This window comes from Thalassophryne amazonica, chromosome 12 (assembly GCF_902500255.1).
Source record: "Thalassophryne amazonica chromosome 12, fThaAma1.1, whole genome shotgun sequence".
Lineage (NCBI taxonomy): Eukaryota > Metazoa > Chordata > Actinopteri > Batrachoidiformes > Batrachoididae > Thalassophryne > Thalassophryne amazonica.
Window position 1 is genome coordinate 92,177,349 of NC_047114.1, and position 16,454 is coordinate 92,193,802.

At 39.8% G+C, this 16,454-nt stretch overlaps 1 protein-coding gene and 1 long non-coding RNA gene across 2 annotated transcripts in view; one reads left to right on the forward strand and one right to left on the reverse strand.

Moving 5' to 3' along the window:
* Window positions 1-16,454, reverse strand: part of LOC117521913 (solute carrier family 22 member 23-like) — a 97,852-nt gene that overhangs the window by 45,155 nt on the left and 36,243 nt on the right. The gene's annotated exons all lie outside the window — the stretch shown is intronic.
* LOC117521918 lies at window positions 7,792-15,619 on the forward strand. The gene is made up of 3 exons (XR_004564089.1): window positions 7,792-7,805; window positions 8,936-8,940; window positions 15,538-15,619. It is a non-coding gene; the product is annotated as an uncharacterized LOC117521918 (long non-coding RNA).

The window sequence follows — 16,454 nt, forward strand, 5'->3', positions numbered from 1 at the left end:
GTCACTAGCCAATAGCGTCTGCCTCTCGGTAGGAGGGGTCTGGTTAGGTTTAAAACTCCAGCTTTTGTGGCTTCTGTTATTCTTCTCTACAAGAGTCAAGACAGAAGTCAGACTACCAGAGCAAGATTTTTAGCTGAGGAAGCTTCTGCGATTTGAAGCAAAACGTCCTCGCGTCAAGCGACCCAGTCCAGTCGAAGATTCAAGCTTCTTTACTATAGCCTTTAATGCACATCTTTGCCTTTACTCAGCCCATATTTCTGGTTTTATGTGAAGCCAAAAGAGAAGAACGTCTCCAGCAGTGTGTGGACAGTGTGTGCACCAGCCTGTTTAACCCAGTTAACGGAGAAAGTCTCGACCAATGAGATGCTCCTGAAGTGCCCTTCACAGTTTAACAGATGAACATAATCATGTGAAAAGCCGTGGCAGGCAGCCAACCCGCTGATGAAGTGTGGAAAGACTTCCTGTGCTGATAAAGTTCAAAGGCCCTTTCAGGTGGATAAAAGCATCATCACGCCATTTCTCCTGGAGAGTACAGAGCCTAAAGCTGATCTTTTTACCTTGACGTTTCACTCACATTCCACATGCACAGCAGCAAATCTTAAAACTGCACAAAAGCAGGTTGATCTTAGTTTGTTTTACAAACCTGCTGATTTGATTGAGCCCAACTGCGAATGAAATACGAACTATGAGGTATTAGCTCTGAGCAATAATCAGCAGTATCACAATCAAACATATATATATATATATATTTTTTTTTTGTCATTTATATTTTATTATTTTACCAGACCTTTTCTTTATACACAAACAAGAACAAAAATGCAAATATCCAGTAGGTAAACAATATCGCACTCATACAAAATCTGGCCTCACAGCTGGTATGTACTTTAACCATTTTGACCAATATTCATCAAAGATATCAATTTTTAACTTCAATTTAAAAGTTATTCTTTCCAAAGTAAAAATTTCATATACCAAGTCAATCCAGTCATCAATAGTGGGAGTTTCCTTTTTAGCCATTTACAGGTTATACGCTTCCTGACAGCCTTTAGCAAAACTACCATCAAGTATAAGTCAGTTTTCAGAGAATGTACATCTCTTATATCACTCAAATACATGTCTTTAAAATTTAAATTAATTTTCTTATTAAAGACTGCTTCCAGGACCTTATGCACCTTAGGGTTAGCAATGGGCAATCCCAGAAATGTGGAAATAATCAAACCTATTTAAACAAAGATAAGAAGCTGGTTATACAGGATGCACACTGAGTGAGACAAAAATAAGAAGGGCAGAATAGAATCATACAAAGTAAGGAAAAAATAGCAAATGTTAAGGCCTTGAATAATTTTTCAAACATCTTATGCAAGTTGTCTTTACTGAGGTGTAGAAAATAAAATAAAATAACTGAACATTTTACTCTCAAGTGGAAAAAGTGGTTTCAGAAAATGGATGTATGTTAAATTGTCAAGCATATACACAGGACTGACTTTAATGTACTTTAGTGGACTCTGTACAATCTAGGAAAATACAAAATATTAGATTTGGACTCAGTATTAGCACATTTTCAGTATAAAATTTTACTTTTTATTTCAATTTAATTTGAAAGGCAACAGGTGGGAATCGATCCCGTGACCTTCTTGCTGTGAGGCAACAGTGCTAACTACTAATTCCAATGACTTGGATCGGGATCTGGTGCAAAAAAAAAAAAAAAAAAAAAACACGGATCAGGACATCCTGAGTCTCTTCAGTATTTTGTACATATTTAACTTTTATTTAACCAGATTGAGATCAACATCTCTTTTACAAGTGAGACCTGGACAATTTTTTCAAGTTTCCAACCCACCTAACCTGCATGTCTTTGGATGTGGGAGGAAGCTGGAGCACCTGGCGGAAACCCACGCAAACACAAAGAGAACATGCAAGCTCCACAAAGAAAGGCCACAGGTAGGAGTCGAACCCATGTCCTTCTTGCTGCAAGGCAACAGTGCTAACCGCTAAGCTATGAATAGCTTTGAATGCAAATTTCTTGCAGCATTCTTCCTACTTTCTTGCACCGAAAGCTCCTGCAGGGTTATTAAGTGTAATAAGGTTGTGCTCGTTGGATGGCCTTATCTTCAAATGCAATAAATAGCCACAGTGACCTTTCTTTGATCTAAACAAGCCCTGGTGAGTATTTTTTTTCTCTGCTTGGGAGCCTATGTGATCAGTGATGCTCGCTGCGGTGCAAAAGGATTCAAGCCCATTTCCACAAAGTTCAATGGTAAACACTGGTCTTCATTAGGATCACTTCACTATTCATTCTTTCTTAAACTCATTGGCTGCGAGTACAAAATTTGTCCAATCTCATCTAACCAATCAGTGGACTTTACTCAGGAATTTGCAGAGTGAGAGAACAGTTAACTTATTCAATGCCTCTCACTGGCAACAACTATTACTAATAATCCTCCTTTGGGTCCAATCAGAACGCTCGGGTCATGCGGTCCAGACACGCTTAACAGAGGATCAATAGTTATGGACTAAATGCATGTGTAGACATCAGTGTGTGCACATGTGCAGCCTAAAGTGTGCAGCAGAAAGAACAGGATGACATCTGGTGAGCAAGAATGCACACTATGCAAAAAAAAAAAAAAAAAAGAACTTTAACCCGAGACAGAGAGAAAACAGTCTACACTTTAACCCATTTATCAGGAGAAAACCAGAGAGGAAGGCTGAGGACTGATCAGAGCCTTGCTGATTTGTTTTTAAATTTTATATATATATATATATATATATATATATATATATATATATATATAAATAAATAAAAAACACACACACACACACACACACACACACACATTTGCACACACACTGCTCAAAAAAAAAAAAAAAAAAAAATTAAAGGAACACTTGGAAAACACATCGGATCTCGATAGGAAAAGATCCTGCTGGGTATCTTTCCTGATATGGACATAGTAGCGTGTTAGGAACGAAAGGACGCCACATCGTTTGATGGAAATGCAAACTGTCAACCTACAGCGGGCTGAATTCAAAGACGCTCCAAACATCAAAGTGAGAAAACGATGCAGCAGTCTGGTCCATTTTGGCAAAATTTCATTGCAGCAACTCCAAATGTACTCAGTAGTTTGTTTGGCCCCACGTGCTTGTATGCATGTCTGACACAGTCAGGATATGCTCCTGACGATGGATGGTGTTCTGCGGGATCTCCTCTCAGATCTGGACCAGGGCATCTCTTGGCTACCAGGACAGTCTGAGGTGTAACATGGTGACATCAGATGGAACAAAACATAATGTCCCAGAGGTGTTCTGTTGGATTTAGGTCAGCTGAGTGTGGAGACCAGTCCATGTATCAATTCCTTCATTAGGAACATACTCTCGCTAAACGAGGCCGGGTGTTGTGGTGTACCAGGAGGAACCCAGGACCCAGTGGACCAGCGTAGGGTCTCACAATGAGTCCAAGGATTTAGTCCTGATACCTAACAGCAGCGAAGGTGCCATTGTAGACGTAGATGTCTGTGCATCCTTCCAAGGATATGCCTCCGCAGACCATCACTGACCCACCACCAGACTGGTCATGTGTGTGCTGCTAGGCAACAGTCTGGTCAAAAGCAGACATACCCACACACCCAGAACCGACTTTTACAGTCAAGATTTAAAGTCTACACAAACATCAACAAAGGCAGTCTCACCTGAGGGACTGTGTCCGATTACCTCATACAGATTTAAGAAAAATGCAACATCAAAAAGTCGTTCCGATGCCGATGAAACATCTTTGCAGTGGTATTTATGATGTAACTACCACTCTACATACTTCCATACGTCCTCACATTGGCACGGGTGTTAATAAAACATCCACCAGATGGCACTGCAAACCGTCTCGAAATTTTCTGGCAAGATCAAGCTTGGCAACAATCAATTACTTGAAGATTATATAATAAAAATATAATTAATAAACAAAAAGTAATAATAATATTTATATTAATAATAATAATGTAATAATAATATTTCTACTATGAAAGAAATAAAAGCATAGGCAGCGGTCAGGTGGAGGATCAGATATTCTGCCATTGTTAGCCATAGTTTCTAGTGCTTTTTCTCGGTTTCATCTATATCTGTAAGCTTTCAGAAAATGGAGACAAATATGGAGGAAAGGAAGGCAGAGTACAGACACGTCACTCTTTGCAGAGTGGACAGTAGAAACAGTATCTACTAATTTAAGGAACGGGTTCAGCATCGTGTGCCACAGCAGCCTGCACTCAAGGTTCTTGAAATGGAGCAATAGCTCCACCTCATGGACATTTACCATTAATGCACATAGAATTTTGCCAAGCTCTCTAGTGTATTCACAGTCTGTATGAATTTGTTGTAGAGCAGGTTTTTACATCATCAACCTATGGCAATTTGCTTTGTTTTACAAATGGAAAAAATGGCAGCACGAGGGAGACAGGTGGAACGACCAGTGCATGGACATGGTCTGGATTAAGAAGTCAGACAATGAGCAAAAACTATAATTTACAAATTGTGGTATACTATCACCTCAAATCAAGTCACCTTGTGGAGTGTGATACCCCATCACACTAGAGCACGAATGAGCCTGAATGCTGTATGAATGAGGATTTGAATGACAGTCGTGCAAATTCGAGCTGCACTCAAACGCCTCGTACAGCATTCTCACAGCAGTCAGCACATTCGTGGCCAGAGCACACGCACTCTACGTTCCTGTTGCACTCGTGTTGGAAAACATTCAAATGGCGGTTGAGTTGCATTTCTCTAACTGCCATACGAATGCGGTACGACATATGCACAGCAATTCGCACGCAATTTGAAGCATTAGGAGTGTGTTCGAGGGGCTGTACGAATTGATTGAGCACGTCAAATCCTGGCCGATTGTCTCAAGCATATATACATATAGATTTTTTTCTGTATTTATTGCAATTTTGCACAATAAACATTTTTAAATTAATGCTGTACTGTGTAGTATGTTGTAGTAATACAATTACATTATGTCATAGCTGCCATGCCGTTCCCATTCTGGCGCTTTATCTCTTCATATGCATTTATACAGATATTCTAAAATAAACATACTGTGATACATACCATGAATGTTTCTTGTTCAAATAATAACATGATATAAATTTTAGCCCACGCACTCCAGCCTGAGGTTCTGTCTGCATTTAACAATAAGGATAAATGAGCCTTTAGAAGTCTGCTGAAAAGTTACCACGTGCTTTAATAATCAAATGAGATTTAGGTGACACGACTGAGGGCCGGTAAACACAGACCAGCAAGCAAATAGTGCTGCACCAACAAACTGGACTCTGCCATGGAAACCATCAAGGCAAATACACACAAAGCCCAGATCAGTCTCGCCATCATGCCCTTTGCTCCTCAATTGTGTACCATCAGATTAATATTGGTGGCAACAGGAAAATGCCACTGTTAAAGTACCTCAATACAGGAGGGGAAAGAACAGGCTTTCCAGAATTCAGTAGAGTGAACGTAAATGGTCTGACATGCTACTATGAGGACACATGCATTGCGGTCAAAAAAAAGGAAACAGACACTTTTATGGGATTTCCACCAAAACAGAAAATTTGTTCTATTTGTTTGGAGGATTTGGACTTGAAACAGGTGGTCCAAATATGCATATATCTGTAATTATTTTTTCAATCTACGTATTTAACCTGTAAAGAGGCAGATAGTAGTATTTTGTAACATTTTACCATCTAAAGTCTGTAGTGTGCAGATGTCGTGACAAGCAGTTTGCATGTGTACATTCACTCTCCACCCATGTGTGTCGAGTACATGTACAAAAGGAGTGACAGCAAACACGACTCTCTGATCAGAGCAACAACGTGACCACACCAGGATGGATGTAGGACTTTGGTTTTTTCCACTCAGGAGTGTCAAAGGACATTCAGTACTCACTTGATGTTTCTCAAAACTGTGCCAAGTTAATGAGTTATTTTAGCTTGAAATGTGAGGAATGTGTGTGTGTTTTTGCCAGTGCATTACATCACAGGTTCATCTTCCAAAATTTTGTTTGAAAGCCAAAGGGGACCAAATCTGATGGGCCCTGAAGTTTAGATAAACCTGCTTAAGGAGATGGGACCCATAGGATAACACTTGTGAAAGTGTTTATCTCAAAGTGGCACAACCTGCTGTCTGACAAAACATCACACGGACCTCATTAAAAATCAAAAAAGTTAACAACACTTTGCTTTTAGCAGCGCAGATGTCTGGTGTTAAACAGGAATTACTGAGAACCTTTACATCACTGATACATTTGAAGGTGGAGTTTAATGTCTGAATTTTGTAGATAGGAGTCAAAATCTATGGAGTAGATGTCAGATTCTGACATCAGATGTCTTTTATTGAAAACTGTGACTGCTAACTTTAATTGATGTGGACTATGTAGCTGTCAGCTCACCACCATTAAGATAAAAAAAATAATAACAATAAGACAATTAGCACACAGTCAAATCACTATAAAAACAACAGTTAGTATAGAGAATCAGTTAATGAACACCAGAATCAAAGGTCTTCAGAAGTGCTGAAATGATAAACATCCAGATTAATAGGTATTTGGTGGTATTTTTTTTGTTTTCATTATGAACAAACTATTTCTGACGTGCAGACAAAGGTTATTGTTGGCCTGGCGGGCTGTCAGGCTTATAATACTGTAAGGGAAAGACGGCAATATGTGGATCCAAAAGGTGTAGAGCCTCTCTCAGATGGCGCAAATTATATACTTAATAAGGCTTTAAATGTGAATAAGTATGCAGTATCCATTCACTACCTACACCATAGTTGTGGCAATTTGGAAAAATGGAACTGTTAAGTCAAAAAAATTGTTGGTCAACTAATATCCAGAACAATCCAGGTTTCCATTTGAGGCAAAGTCATCCCTACAGCACCCAGTGATTCTCTCGAGAAAACCAAAACCATCCAGTCAATGCCTTAGCTCACTACTTGAAGCACCAATAACCTGAAGATGTGGCCATTTCAAGCATGGACACAAGGTAATATTGACATTATTATTATTATTATTATTATTATTGTTATTATTAAGTGTGGCTTGAAACATAACATCAAAAACAGTCTCTTATTTCTCTAGATGTTCATGTTGGGTTAACAGGGCACCATGGATCCCAATGTTGATCAGTTTGAGAGCTTCAGAAACTCACAGAAACCACTGTCTGCATTCTAATCTGAAAACAAACTCTCCTGACTGACCCGTCGTACCCCCCCCCCCCCAATCTCAAAAAAAGTTAATGTGTGAATAAGCTAACACAGCAAACATGCATATATTCCATATCTCTTCCAGACAACGAGAACATTTGTAAAATGTGAATTTGCCCAGAGCAGCATGAGTCTCCCTGCATCGTCTGGCTGACTCGCTCAGGATATAAATATGTCAAAGGTCTCCAACTGAAAGTCTTCTTTGTGATGTATGGACAGGCTGAGATAATGACATCATGTGACCTGTCTGCCTGTCAGTTTTTCTGTATCTCGTGTTTGTCTCCATGAGGCTCGTTCACACCCATGACATGCACAGACAGGCCACATGTGATTCAGACGGATCGGGAGCACATAATCCCACTTACATCTTCCGCATTTACAGCACAATTGTGAACAACAGTCACATTTACAAGTTGAATTGAAGAAATTAGGTGGTGGTGGTGGGGGGGGGGGGGGGGGGGGAGCAGTTACACTTGGGTCGCCACTTGGTGTGCATGAATACACCCACTGGCCCAAAGGTAGAAGCTTTAAAGACAATGAAATATGAAATTAACAGATAAAGAATTGTCATATTTTCCAAACTATAAGTCACACCTTTTTTTTCTGTGCTATCAGACCTCTAATTTTGGATTTTTGTGCATTATTGTAGTGTGCGCTTCATCATTGGCATTTTTTCTATTATTATTAGAGTTTCTTTTGTTTAATACTTTAATTCCTGGGAAAGTCCTTTATAAATAGCCATTCTAAATATTGTTATTAGTAATAAATGTGTGATTTTTAAGTATACAGTGGTGGTCGGACGTTTGCATAGACTCATCATGTGCGTGAATGTCATGATAATTTTGGGCTCTTAATGGTGTCTTTGAACTGTTCTTTTGCCAGGTTGGAATGATTGTACAACATACATCACTAATGGCTTAAAAATACACAACAAGAACTGGGTGAACAAGTTTGGATTTATTTTGGCTCTTCTCTAATCCACACAGGATCATAATTATACATATAGGCTCGAATATATACATACATTCAATTAAATCTTTTAGTAAGTTGTGCTGAAGGTTCTACTATGTTTTTAAACATGACAAGTCCGAGGTGAATTAAGTCCTCTTAAGTGATCACGAGTAACTACAACTGGTAGTTTCTTTTTGCCAGCATCAAAAGGATGTGTTTGCAGCACTTATTTTGCTGACCAGTACTTAGGACAACGGGAAAGTCCAAGTAACTCAGTGGAGATCAAAGAAGGAGAATTGTAGGGTTACACAAGGAAAGCATCTTGGAGCCATTTCTAGACAAGTGCAGATTCCAAGATCATGAGTTCAAGAAAATATAAGGAAGTATAAGTTTGTCAGACGTGTCACCATTTCGCCAAGGTCTAGAAGAACATCCAAGCTGTCACCTTCAGATGACAGGAAAGTGGTTAGGATGTTCAACACAGGAAACAACAAGGTTCAGGTCTGCCATGAACTGGAAACTGCTGGAACACCATCATCACTGTTCACAGTGAAGCGTCACCATGGACTGAGATGTGCCAACCAAGAAATAACCCCCTGCTCCAAAATTGTCACTTTCAAGACAGACTGAAATTTGCAGCTGCTCATATGGACAAGTCAAATGTCTTCTGGAGAAAGGTTTTATGGTCAGATGGGATGAAGATTGAGCTATTTGGCCACAATAACAAGAGGTATGTTTGGAGGAGTAAAGGTGAGGTTATCAAACCTAAAAACATTGTACAAACTGTCAAGCATGGTGGTGTTAACATCATACTCTGGGGCCATTTTGCTGCTGGTGTTACTGGTGCATTGCACAAAGTGGATGGAATAATGAAGAAGGAAGCCTGCTGCCAACTTGGCCACAATTGGGTGTTCAAACTGGACAATTTTCCCAAATATACATCAAAATTGGTTGTGGGTTGGATAAAGCAGACTAACATTAAGCTTCTGGAATGGCCTTCCTAAAGCCCCGACCTCAACCTGATTGAAAATCTGTGGAACTACACTTAAAAGCCAGGTTGTGCAAGGAAACAAATCAATTTAAATGAACTCTTCCAATTCTGCCAAGAGGAGTGGTCAAATATCCACTTAGAATTATGCCAGAAGCTTCTTGATGGCTACTAAAAGTGTCTGGTCAAGCCGAGGCTTGCTAATGGGCATTTAACCAAATAGTAGCAGAGTCGTAGGCAGTAGTAGGTGCAGCTAACCAAAAAGCTAGCTTTGATAACATTAATCCCCTAACTGAAATGTTAACTTTTATAATGCTAAACAGATAAACCACAAAAAATTTAGAAGACATTACAGCTAACCGCTAACTGCTAACTTTTAGTATTGACTCTGTACATTGTCAGCAACTAATAGGCCAGTTTTAAGCTTCTGAGTAAAATCAAAGGCGATCACAAAGCCAAAACAAACAACAAGCCAGAGATTCTGTCTAATTCTGGACAGTTTATCAAGATGAATGGCAACTCTGTCATTTTTACAAAGTGAAAATATCAATTACTTTAAAATATATTTTAAAGTAATGCACTATTTCTGAAGGTTTGACATGTCAAAAGGCATTATGGGGAAAATGAGTCTCTTCTCAATCACTGGTTGGTTGGTTTATTTATTTGTAAAAACCAACACACAAGTTACTGTAATGTGTGTGTTGGTCTTTACAAATAAATGTGCATTTGTAAATATGTCTTTTTTTTTTCAGTTGTAAAACAGAATTTGTTTGTGAAGTGTGATTCACAATGAATTGCGACCAACAATCACACGTTGGTCGATATTCACACTCCCAGCTAGTGTGTGTCTGTTAACGCTCAAACCTTCAGAATTTGCGCACTACTTTAAAATATATTTTAAAGTAATTGATATTTTCACTTTGTAAAAATGACAGTGTTGCAGTTAATGTCAGTAAACTGTCCAGAATAAGTTTGGCTTATAAATAAAACCATGAGTGAAAAGTGCTCTGCGTTTGATGTCTCCTGTCCACTGCCTGTACTGTTGTATGTGGAAAGTAAATGACACTTTTTGCAGCAGCACGCCCCCTTCTGCTGGGGGAGGACTGAGCTCACAGACAACAAAACAGACAACAGATAGGAATTAACATGTATGGTTTTAGGGTTTATGTTTTGACAGTTATGCTTTACTCACTAAACCAGTAAAATAATGTTAGCGGCCTGAAAGTTGGCAGAACTAAATTTAGCAGAAGCTAACTGGTCCACTGATTGTTTTCAAAGTTAGCTGAAAAGCTAATCCGCTAACAAAAAGTTAGCTTTACTAATTAGCGGAGCTGTGCCCACCACTGGGCATATACATTTGAGCCTATATGTATAATTAGGACCCTGTCTGAATTAGAGAAGATCCAAAATAAATTCAAACTTCTGCATCCAGATCTTGACAAAAGAACAGTTCAAAGACATCATTAAAAGGCCAAAATTACCATAATATTCATGCCCATGATGAGTGTATGTAAACTTCTAACCAAATCCCCAAATATTGTGATGCGGTTATTGTCCTGTTAAAAAGTAACCCCTCTGAGGGTCAACTGCTACTTTTGGGTGGATCTACAGCATGTAGATGCTCAATAAATAGTGATTGCCAAAAAAATCTAATGACATTTATTCTGTAAGACAGTGTGACATGAGGTTCACCTTTATCTTTTTAACACTATGAGATGGCTTCAGCTTTTATCTTCTTTAAGTTTCCATTATTGTGACATGGTCAACATGTTTATTCCTTGAACATTTCACACAAGATAGATTGCATGACTCAGCAAAACAATATGTGCCGTCTGTGTTTGCATGATAATCTGAATGTGTTGTGATGGGAGGGGGATGGGCAGTGTTTACTGAAAAAAAAAAAAAAAAACGCATTAGCGAGTAGGTGCCCGACACTGAGCCGTAGGTATTAGAGCCTCGTCTGCTCTGAGCGGTGAAGCTAAAAATGCTACCTACCACACTTTGCTGGAGTACTGTGGTATTAATAGCAGCAGTGCATCGGACGGCTTTCTATAGATTCTGACTTTGCTTCTTGCCAACACAGATCAATGTGCTAGCGATTGTGGGAATGTACCAATTAAATTCAACATTTATTTTGGCATTTCTGCTGACAAACTGGCAAAAAGTTCAATTGATGAAAACCCTGACCTTAAACCGGACAATGCCGTAAAATAAGCGTCAAAGTGTGTCTATACTTCCTCAATGTCAACCAATCCTGAAATTTCACATTAATGTTACAGGAAACAAGGAATAAAAGATCACAGCTAGCATGCAAACCAAGCATGAAGTTAAAGGAATTGTCTGTAGACCTCCGAGACGGAATTGTCTCAAGGCAGAAATCTGGGGAAGGGTACAGAAACATTCCTGCTGCTTTGAAGGTCCCAACGAGCACAGTGACCTCCATCATCCATAAATGGAAGAAGCTTGGAACCACCAGGGCTCTTCCTAGAGCTGGCGCCCGTCTAAACTGAGCGAATGGAGTAGAAGGAACTTTGTCAGGGAGGTGACCAAGAACCTGGTGGTCAATCTGTCAGAGCTCCAGCATTCGTCTGTGGAGAGAGGAGAACCTTCCAGAAGGACAACCATCTCTGCAGCAATCCACCAATCAGGCCTGTATGGTCGAGGAGCCAGACAGAAGCCACTCCTTAGTAAAAGCCACATGGCAGCCCACCTGGAGTTTGACAAAAGGCATCTGAAGGACTCTCAGACCATGAGAAACAAAATTCTCTGGTCTGATTGGCCAAAATTGAACACTTTGGTGTGAATTCCAGGCGTCATGTTTGGAGGAAACCAGACACCATCCCTACAGGGAAGCATGATGGTGGCAGCATCATGCTGTGGGGATGTTTTTCAGCAGCAGGAACTGGGAGACGAGTCAGGATTGAGGGAAAGATAAATGCAGCAATGTACAGAGACATCCTGGATGAAAACCTGCTCCAGAGCGCTCTTGATCTCAGACTGGGGCGACGGTTCATCTTTCAGCAGGACGATGACCCTAAGAACACAGCCAAGATATCAAAGGAGTGACTTCAGGACAACTCTGTGAATGTCCTTGAGTGGCCCAGCCAGAGCCCAGACCTGAATCTGATTGAACATCTCTGTAGAGATCTGAAAATGTCTGTGCACTGACGCTCCCCATCCAACCTGATGGAGCTTGAGAGGTGCTACAAAGAGGAATGGACAAAACTGCCCAAAGATATCATATTCAAGAAGACTTGAGGTTGTAATTGCTGCCGAAGGTGCATCAACAAAGTATTAAGGAAAGGCTGTGACTACTTATGTACATGTGATTCTTTTTTTTAATAAAATTGAAAAAAAAAACTTTTTTCATGTTGTCATTATGGGGTGTTTTGAGTAGAATTTTGAGGAGAAAAATTAATTAACTCCATTTTGGAATAAGGCTATAACATAAAATGTGAAGTGTGTGAATCCTTCCCGGATGCACTGTATGTAATAAAATGGATCCCAGCATTTCAGGACTGGGTGCAATTTCAGAACATAAGCTGCAGATGATAAAGTGGGATTAGTGTCTACAGTGCAAACACATAAGAGTTTGGATTTAAATCTGCTGTAAGGAAAAATCAAATGAGGTAAACCAAATCAAATCAAATCAAATCAATTTCATTTATATAGCGCCAAATCACAACAAACAGTTGCCCCAAGGTGCTTCATATTGCAAGGCAAAGCCATACAATAATTACAGAAAAACCCCAACTGTCAAAACGACCCCCTGTGAGCAAGCACTTGGCGACAGTGGGAAGGAAAAACTCCCTTTTAACAGGAAGAAACCTCCAGCAGAACCAGGCTCAGGGAGGGGCAGTCTTCTGCTGGGACTGGTTGGGGCTGAGGGAGAGAACCAGGAAAAAGACATGCTGTGGAGGGGAGCAGAGATCAATCACTAATGATTAAATGCAGAGTGGTGCATACAGAGCAAAAAGAGAAAGAAACACTCAGTGCATCATGGGAACCCCCCAGCAGTCTACGTCTATAGTAGCATAACTAAGGGATGGTTCAGGGTCACCTGATCCAGCCCTAACTATAAGCTTTAGCAAAAAGGAAAGTTTTAAGCCTAATCTTAAAAGTAGAGAAGGTGTCTGTCTCCCTGATCCAATTTGGGAGCTGGTTCCAGAGGAGAGGAGCCTGAAAGCTGAAGGCTCTGTCTCCCATTCTACTCTTACAAACTCTAGGAACTACAAGTAAGCCTGCAGTCTGAGAGCGAAGCGCTCTATTGGGGTGATATGGTACTATGAGGTCCCTAAGATAAGATGGGACCTGATTATTCAAAACCTTATAAGTAAGAAGAAGAATTTTAAATTCTATTCTAGAATTAACAGGAAGCCAATGAAGAGAGGCCAATATGGGTGAGATATGCTCTCTCCTTCTAGTCCCTGTCAGTACTCTAGCTGCAGCATTTTGAATTAACTGAAGGCTTTTTAGGGAACTTTTAGGACAACCTGATAATAATGAATTACAATAGTCCAGCCTAGAGGAAATAAATGCATGAATTAGTTTTTCAGCATCACTCTGAGACACGACCTTTCTAATTTTAGAGATATTGCGCAAATGCAAAAAAGCAGTCCTACATATTTGTTTAATATGCGCATTGAATGACATATCCTGATCAAAAATGACTCCAAGATTTCTCACAGTATTACTAGAGGTCAGGGTAATGCCATCCAGAGTAAGGATCTGGTTAGACACCATGTTTCTAAGATTTGTGGGGCCAAGTACAATAACTTCAGTTTTATCTGAGTTTAAAAGCAGGAAATTAGAGGTCATCCATGTCTTTATGTCTGTAAGACAATCCTGCAGTTTAGCTAATTGGTGTGTGTCCTCTGGTTTCATGGATAGATAAAGCTGAGTATCATCTGCGTAACAATGAAAATTTAAGCAATGCTGTCTAATAATACTGCCTAAGGGAAGCATGTATAAAGTGAATAAAATTGGTCCTAGCACAGAACCTTGTGGAACTCCATAATTAACCTTAGTCTGTGAAGAAGATTCCCCATTTACATGAACAAATTGTAATCTATTAGATAAATATGATTCAAACCACCGCAGTGCAGTGCCTTTAATACCTTTAATACCTATGGCAACCACAGCAAAGGTTTAAAATGTTGCATGTATAAAGTAATGTGACTCACACGGTCTGAAAATAATGGCTTCACATTTAAAGCTTAGTTGAATTGGAGAAATCAATCACCATTTTAATCTATATGCCTTACAGCAGTCTGACAGTGTCCAAAATGTTTTACAGTAAATCAAAGATCAAGAATTTACATAAATAAAGCAAACATACAGTATAGTTAAAGAGGCACATTAAAACAAAACAGGTAACAGCACCACCAGGTATTAAAGCCAGTTTAAATAAATAAGTCTTGAGCTTTGATTTTTAAAGTGCTGGGTCAGAAATAGTGCGTAAGTCAAGAGGTAGCTTATTCCACAGTCTGGGTTCAGCTACCACAAAAACACAATCACCACAGAGTTTGTATTTTGACCTCAGAACATCTAAGTAAAGATGACCAGATGCCTGTAATGTCCTACTGTAAATGCAAAGAGTTAACATTTAAGACAAGTAAGAAGGTGCAAGGCCATCAATAGCTTTAAAAACAAACAATCCTTTTCCTCCTAGGCAAAATTATAATTTTTTTACACATTTGACAAACGTCATGTCTTGACAGTAGCAAGGCTCCCATTTTGACTTAAATGGGAATTGGTCAGTAATTCATGCAGATACAGTTTGTACACAGTAGGTTCTGTGATGAATAATATGTGCACAACTTAATCATCGGTCTTATCAGACAGTTTCACCGTGCAGCAAAGTACAGAAGAGTTGGGAGGGAGAGGATTAAAATCTTCAAATCAATTCTAAAATGAAATGGAAGCCAGCAGAGTGAGTAAAGTACAGGAGTAATATGCTCATGTCTGGAAGTGTTCATTAAAAGACGAGCAGCAGCATTTTGCACAAGTTGGAGAAGTACAAGAAAAAACTGGTTAATACCAGCATAAAGTGCATTACAGTCATCAAGTCTGGAGCTGATCAAAGCATGAATGGATGTCTCAAGATCACGTCTACTGAGGAAGAGCTTTACTTTACCCATAAGACGAAGCTGGAAAAAACATCAAACAGCTGTCAAGTATCTCCCAAGTTCTTGACAGCTGGATTTAATTAATTAGGCAGAGCACCACAGTTTGACAGGACAACATTCAACATGCCAGAATAACCAAACAGAATGGTCTCTGTTTTACCATCATTCAGGAAAAGGAAATTTTGGTACAGTCACTGCTTTACATCATGAATACAATTAATGGCGACAAAGCATCACTTCTATTAGTCCACATAGGCAGATAAATTTGCAGATCGTCTGCATAACAATGAAAGGACAGGTTGTGCTCAGCTATAATTGACCCCAGTGGCAACACATACAATAAAAATAGAATAGGGCCAAGAATAGAACCCTATGGCACTCCACAACAAGACAAGCAGTTGTGAGGAGAGGTCACCAATTATAATGGAAAAACTCCTGAGGAGCTTTTGCCTCCTTCATAGCTTTCTGGTGGTCAGTTAAGGCCCCCTGACACTTGCACGACTTTGTTGCACACACTTGCATGCGCATGGTCATGACAATCCCACATGCTGTGTTCCCAGCTGTTCCCAGCTGGACGTTGTGCTTTGTTCCACCGGTGCCACACGCTGTGCGCTGGACGCTGCGTATATAAAATAATTATTTTCTGGCAGATTAATCATTTTCTCTGCGAGATAGCTGTTGGAAATGGCTCTAATCGCTTCATGAATCACAGAGGACTGCTCAAGCAGCAGCTGTTTGAGCAGGCACGCGTGCGCTGAACAAGAGGGAGAAAGCATTTACAGCCGTCTAAAAAGGTAATTATTTGTCATGTTTACATTGTCATGGCTTGGTTAAACAGTTGCATGTTCTTTCCTTCTTGTATGCAGTTGTAAAAGTATGTTTATGATAGATTTAACATCTCAATCGTTCAGACAAGCTACGCTCTGACTCAGTGCGCTGACGCAATCACTCGCTTCTTTACTCGACTTGACGAGTGTTGGCAAGTAGATCGTGCAACGTTGCACGACATTTATGCCTGAAATTTTTGGAACATTTCAAAACTCTCTTTGCGCAACTGCACACGTCGGCACCCCTCGCACGTTCAGTCTACACCCGTTAAAGATGAGTTTACTCTCCTGCATGACACAGGGCGTGCAAGTGCATGCATC